The 6,764-nt window shown below is 38.4% G+C and overlaps 1 pseudogene; it reads left to right on the top strand.

Moving 5' to 3' along the window:
• Positions 1-1,223: 1,223 nt before the first annotated feature.
• Positions 1,224-5,802, top strand: LOC103119319 (beta-citrylglutamate synthase B-like; annotated as a pseudogene).
• The last annotated feature ends 962 nt before the right edge of the window (positions 5,803-6,764 follow it).

Here is a 6,764-nt window from a genome sequence, read left to right on the forward strand (position 1 = left end):
AAATAAAAGGAAATAGCCTGCCTGTACCTGTGACTACACAGCAAGGAGACAGGCATCTCTCCTGGCCGGCCACTGCCCACAATTCCAGGCTCCAGTTGACCTGGTTACCTGGTCAACAGGAAGGCAGGTCCAGCAAGAGGTGATGTTCGTTCCTCATCTGCCTGAACTGGGCAGAGAGATACCCCAAAAGGATTTCCCCAGTTTGTATTTGCAATTATCTTATTCACCTTGGCCCAACTGTACCTGAACTTAAGGGGGGAAAAAGTGTCTAAATAAAACTATTAGTGTGATGCTAGAATCATTTTTCTCCATGATTCAGGTTTCATTTGAAGATTTACTTGCATGGCTTTAACAAACCCAGGCCTGCTTGTCTGTAACAGAAGGAAACCTACCCAGGAGCTGGAAAAAAGGTGGTCGCACTAGGTCTTGAGCTCAAGACACATACAGTCAGCAGTAGCTCAGGATCAGAGAGAACTGACTCAGCCCTTGACTCACCTAGCCACTAGAGAAGCTGGAACAGGAAAGGTGCACTTCAAGGAGAAGGTGCCTCCTTCTCTGTTCAGAATTCTTTACAGTAGCCCAGGAGGTGGCGCAGTAGGTCAGATGTTGTATATTCAGAATTCTGGATGGTAAGACAAGCCTGCAGGCAACAGGAAGAGGTTGGGGGAGTTTTACACTGAATTCTATAGAGAAGTTACTGAAAGCAATCAAACTGAAACTGAGGGATTTTTCCAAAAACATACTTACGTGACAGAAGGCAGATCTGACTCCCTTCTGATATGAATGGGAAAGGCTTTCTTCAATGTCCATGTTAACCTACCAACTTCAGACCACCTAAATGCAGGGTCAGTGTATTTCTGAAACTGCAGTTCTGGAGGGGAAGCCTTGGATTCAGCACTAAGGACAGAACCTGGACTTGTCTCTGCAGGTACTTCTGGTTCAAAGGCAGTTCTAAGGAAAATGAGTGTCATTTCATGATGACAAGGTTTTGGGGGCCAAACATGACAACAGCTAAGAGAAAGGTGTGGGAATAAATTGAAAAGGTGGTGCAGTTTTGAGGACTGGAGAGAAATTCCCTGTTTCTGTTTCTTTTTCAGTGCTAAGCCAGGGAATGAAATCAGGGCCTCAAGCATGCACAATACTGCTGAGTAGTAGCCCAGACTCAGTTTCCGTTTTTTTTTTTATTTCAAATGTATTTTACTCATTTATTTTCAGTAGTAAAAATGGCAGTTTTATTATATTCCTGGATGCAGCAGCAGCAACTTGACATTCAAGTATTAGGGCAAATACATAAAACTACACTACACTGAGAATAGGTGAAAGAGCATAGGTCCTAACAGCAGCCATGCTGCTTGAGTCAGCTTCTGTCATAAATCCATTCTCCAGAAGCAGTTAGCTTCCTAAGCACCTGGGTTGCTTTGAGGTTTTGGCTACTACAAATTGTGCTGCTATGAACATAGGTATACACAAATCATTTTGGATGTGTGTGTTTGTTCCTTAGGATATATCCCCAGAAGAGGAATTGCAGGGTCATAGCTTAAGTCCACATCTAGCCTTCTGAAAGTTCTCCAGACTGCTCTCCAGAGGAGTTGAAGCAATTGACATTCCCACCAGCAGTACAGGAATGTTCCTTTGTCCCCACAACCTCTCTAGCAACCTTTGTCCCCACAACCTCTCCTCTCTCTTGATGCTACTTTTCCTGATGTGTGACATTCTCAGAGGAGTGAAGTGGCATCTCGTTGTCTTTATCTGCATTTCTCTGACAACTGAAGACTTAGAGCATTTTTTCATATAGATGTTGGCCTTCTATAACTCTTCTGTAGTGAATATTCTGTTCATATCCTCTGCCATTTTGTATGGGGTCATTTGTTTTCTTGTTACTGAGTCTTTATATATTTTGGTTACTAGCTTCTTATCTGATGTATGACATGTAAATATCTTTTCCCATTCTGTAAGGAGTCTCTTTGTTTGGGTGGTAGTTTCTTTTGCTGTGCAGAAGCCATGTAAGTTGATGTAGCCACATTGGTTTATTGTTGTCTTGGTCTTTCTTGCAACTGGATTTCTATCCCTGAAGATGCCTTTAAAATGTAGATGGAAAAGAGTTCTAACAATATTTTCCTTTAAGTAGTTTCTGGTCTAACATCCAATTCCTTGATCCATTTGGAATTTACTTTTGTGCTTGGTGAAATACAGTGGTTCAGTTTCATTCTTCTGCATGTTTCAACCCAATTTTCCCAACACCTTTTGTTGATGACATTCTGCTTCCCCTTTACTAGTCTGGGAACCTTTGTCAAAGATTACGTGTCTGTAGGTGTGGGGGCTTAATTTGGGCCTCTCAATTCTATTCCACTGGTTAGTATGTCTATTCTTGTTCCAGTACCAGGCAGTTTTTATTACAATGGCCCTCAGATACAAGTTGATATCTGAGAGTGTGATGCCTCCAGCTCTGTTCTTTCTTCTTAGGATTATTTTGGCAATTCTAGGTCTTTTCTGGTTCCAGATAAACATTTGTAGTTTTTGTTGTATTCTCCCAAAAGAAAAATTGGGTGGAAATTTGTTGGAGAGTTCATTAAATTTACATATGGCTCTCGGCAGAATATTCATTTTGATGATGACAGTTCTTCCAGCATATATAGAATGTCTTTCTATTTCTTTGTGTCTTTTTCTGTCTTCTTGAATAGTGACACATAATTTTCAGTATACAAGTCTTTCTCTTATTTTGTTAGATTTGTTCTTAAACAAATGCTTTATTACTTTTGTTGCTATAGTAAAAGGAACTGATTTCTGGATTTCTTCTTCTAACATAGTGTTTGCATAGAGGAATGCCACTGCTTTTTGTATATTAAATTTGTAGTCAGACACCTTACTATATTGCCTAATAATTTCCAAGAGCTTCCTGCTATATTTTTCTTTTTTCATTTTTTATTATTTTATTTATAAAAATTAGCATATCATCTGTAAATAGTAAGAGTTTGACTTTTTGTCTTCCAGTCTGTATCCCTTTAATTCCTTGCTCTTGCCTGGTTGCTATGGCAAGAAGTTCCAACACTATGTTGAATAGTGATAGTGATAGTGGCCAGCCCTATCTAGCACCTGATCTGAAGAGGAACGCTTCTAGTTTTTCACCATTGAGTATGATGTTGGCTGTAGGTTTGCTATATATGGACTCCACTATCTTAAGGAATTTTCATCTATTCACTTTTTTGTAGTATTTGAATCATAAGGGGATGTTGGATTTTGTCAAAGGCTTTCTCTGTGTCTACTGAGGTAATTATGTGGTTTTTTGGTCTTGCTTTTATTGATATGGTGGATCACATTGATTTACATATATTAAATAAGCCTTGCTTCCCTGGGATAAACCCTACTTGTTTATGATGTACAGTCTTTTTAAGATACTGCTATACCTGGTTGGCTAGATACTGTATCAATACTGTATTCAATACTGTAGCATCTATATTTGTCAGAGATGTTGGTCTGTAGTTTTCCTTTTTGTTGGGTCCCTGTCTGCTTTTAGTATAAAGATGATGTTGGCTTCCAAGAATCCAGAAGGGAGTATTCAATCTTTTGGAGGAGTTTTCAACTCTTCCGTGAAGGTTTTGTAAAATTCATTTGTAAAACCATCTGGCCCAGGATTTCTACTGTTGTGAAGGTTTTTGATAATTGTTTTAATTTCTTTTACTGTGATTGTCCTGTTCATATTTTCTAGTTCCTTTTTGTCTAATTTTGGAAGTTTTTATATATCTAGTAATTCTTCCATTTCTTCCAGGTTCTCTAGCTTGGTGGCATATAGTTGTCCATAGAAACCCCACATGATACTTTGTATTTCTGTGGTGTCTGTTGTGATAGCTCCTCTTTCATTTACAATTCTATTATTTGAGTCTTCTCATGTTTTTTTTTTAATTAATAAATATCAATGGCCTGAATTCACCCATTAAAAGGTACAGAGTAGGAAGACGGATCAGAAAACACAACACAGATTGGGATAGATAGCTTAATGGTTATGCAAAGTGACTCTGAAGCCCCATGTTCAATTCTCCTCCCCACCTTCATAAGCTAGATCTGACCAGTGCTCTGGTAGAGAAAGAGAGAGAGAGAGAGAGAGAGAGAGAGAGAGACCCAACACAACCACATGTTGTCTGCAGAAATCCTATATAACTGAACAGGACAAGTGTAGACTCGAAGTGAAAGGTTGGAAAACTATCATAAAAGCTAAGAGACCACAAAAAAGGTAGTAACAGCTATTCTTATATCTGACACAATAGACTTTAAAATTAATAAGATATTAAAAGATAGAGATGGACACTACTTAATGCTCAGAGGATACAACCAAGAGGACCTAGCCATATAGCATCCATGTACCCAATGAAGGGGCATCTAAACACATCAAATATCTACGGAAAGAGCTACAGCAATATATCAATAGCAACACAATAATATTGGGAGATCTTAGTACCCTACATTCTCAACTTGACAGATCAGCTAGGAAGAGAATTAATAAAGAAATGAGGGAATTAAATGAAGAGCTAGATAGACTAGAAATACTGGACATTTTCAGATTCATTCACCCCAAGAAACTGGAATACACATTCTATTCAAGACTACATGGGTCATTCTCAAGGATAGAACATATGGTAGGCTACAAATACAGTGTCAACAAATTCAGGAGCATGGAACTCATCCCAAGCATCTTCTCAGATCACAGTGGAATTAAATTAACACCTAACAGCAAACAAAACATTTGGAAACTCAACAGTACACTACTTACAACTACTGGGTCAAAGAGGAAGTTAAGGAAGAAGTTAAACTGTTTCCAGAAACTAATGAAAATGAAGACACAAGCTATCAAAACATTTGGGACACAGCTAAGGCAGGGAAGTCCATAGCCATTCAAGCAACATTCAGAAACAAGAAAAAGATCAAATAAACAACCTTACTACACACTATAAAAACTTAGAAGTTGAGGAGCAAAGGAATCCTAAAACAACTAGAAAGACTTAAATACTTACAATTAGGGCAGAAATAAATAACACTGAAAATAAGAGAATCATACAAAAGATCAACAAAGCTCTTTCTTTGAAAGAGTAAACAAAATTAACAAACTCTTAGCCAGACTCACTAAAAAAAGGGAGGGCATGGTGGTAGAAGACAGCACAAGATCACAAAGGCAAAGCTCTATTTTGGGCTCAAGATAAGCATTACTTGGCTGATCTAATCCTTCTTATTCACCATAAAGTCCCATACCTATTCCATAAGTATAGTAAAGAGTCTCATGGGTGAGACATGTCATTTTTGTAGGAGGCTGTGTGGTTTGATACGATGTTATGTTGTTCAACATAACAGATGCAAAGTTAACTACTTGTGTGGGCATGATGAGCTCACTGAGTGAACATGCAAAGCAATTAGCAATTCAAGTGTCTAATGTACTGGGCATGGATGTGTGTGGCACAGACTTGTTGATGGAAGATGATGACTCCTTCTGTGTCTGTAAGGCACATGCAAATGTAGGTTTCATTGCCTTTTATCAGGCTTATAATGTAGATGAAACTGGTATCATAACTGATATCCTCTGGCCAGCTCATCTGGCATATGCTCCCCCTGCTCTCTTCAGTCTACAGCCAGTGAGACTAGTGAGCTGAGCTGAGTCCCCCAACCAGCACTGCTATCAACAACATGATGGAAAGTTCAATTTCTGTTGACAGCAACTCTGAAAACACCATGTGAGAGCTGTTCATCAAGCTACCAGGGAACCAATTCTACACGAACTAGCTGAGAGCCAATGAAATCAAACTGCTGGTCAAATAAATTGTAATTATCCAATAAAACCCTTGTAAAACTTTTTTCTTATTTTTTTAAAGCAATTTGCAATACTGTTTATGGTAAATGCTCAGGAAGATGAGAGAAACTTGGGTAAAAGAGTTAGGACAGAAATAGGGGACTAGATAAAATCTCTGCTATTAAGATGTCACTGAATTCCATTTACAAACCCTACAGATAGAGGGACAGAAGAGACATGCCATGAAGAACATACTTCTTTATTCATTGTCATTGTCCCTTGCTTTTTATTTTTCTAAAGAGTCAGTTTTGAGTAGCAAACTTCAGACTTCACATTGTGTTGCAGACATTTACTTTCACATTTTTTTCATTTATTTATTTTTGTCACCAGGGTTATCAATAGGACTTGGTGCCTGCACTTTACCACTTCCAGTAGACTTTTTTTTTTCTCTTCTCCTCCTCCTTCTCCTCCTCCTCTACTAACTGCATCATCAATGATATAATAGTTACTGGTTTAGATGTCAAACATTTTCTTTTAAAAATATTTTTATTTATTGTTGGATAGAGACAGAGAGAAATTGAGGGGGAGGGGGTGGTAGTGAGGAAGAGACAAAAAGACACCTGCAGTCCTTCTTTAACACTTGTGAAGCTTTCCCCCTGTAGGAGAAGTCCAGGGTCTTGAACCTGGGTCTTTGTCCATTGTAATGTGTGTGCTTAACCATGTGTGCCAGCACCTGTCCTCTACTTTCATGTTTTTTGGGAATGAATTCAGTTTATTCAGGCAATGCTTAAGTTCCAAATTGTTTACAATAGGTTCTTCTGTTTACAAATTTCTGCTCAAGTATGTTCTTTTTTATTTTCAGAACCAAAACACATACTTGAGGAGGCTATAGTGATTTTTATACAAATTTGAAAATCCTGCTAATACCATTTCTAGGAGCATAGAGTTGCACCTGTGATCCTCTGTGACTTCAGTCCCAATATGGGATTAC

The sequence above is a fragment of the Erinaceus europaeus genome, chromosome 9, assembly GCF_950295315.1.
Source record: "Erinaceus europaeus chromosome 9, mEriEur2.1, whole genome shotgun sequence".
Taxonomy (NCBI): domain Eukaryota; kingdom Metazoa; phylum Chordata; class Mammalia; order Eulipotyphla; family Erinaceidae; genus Erinaceus; species Erinaceus europaeus.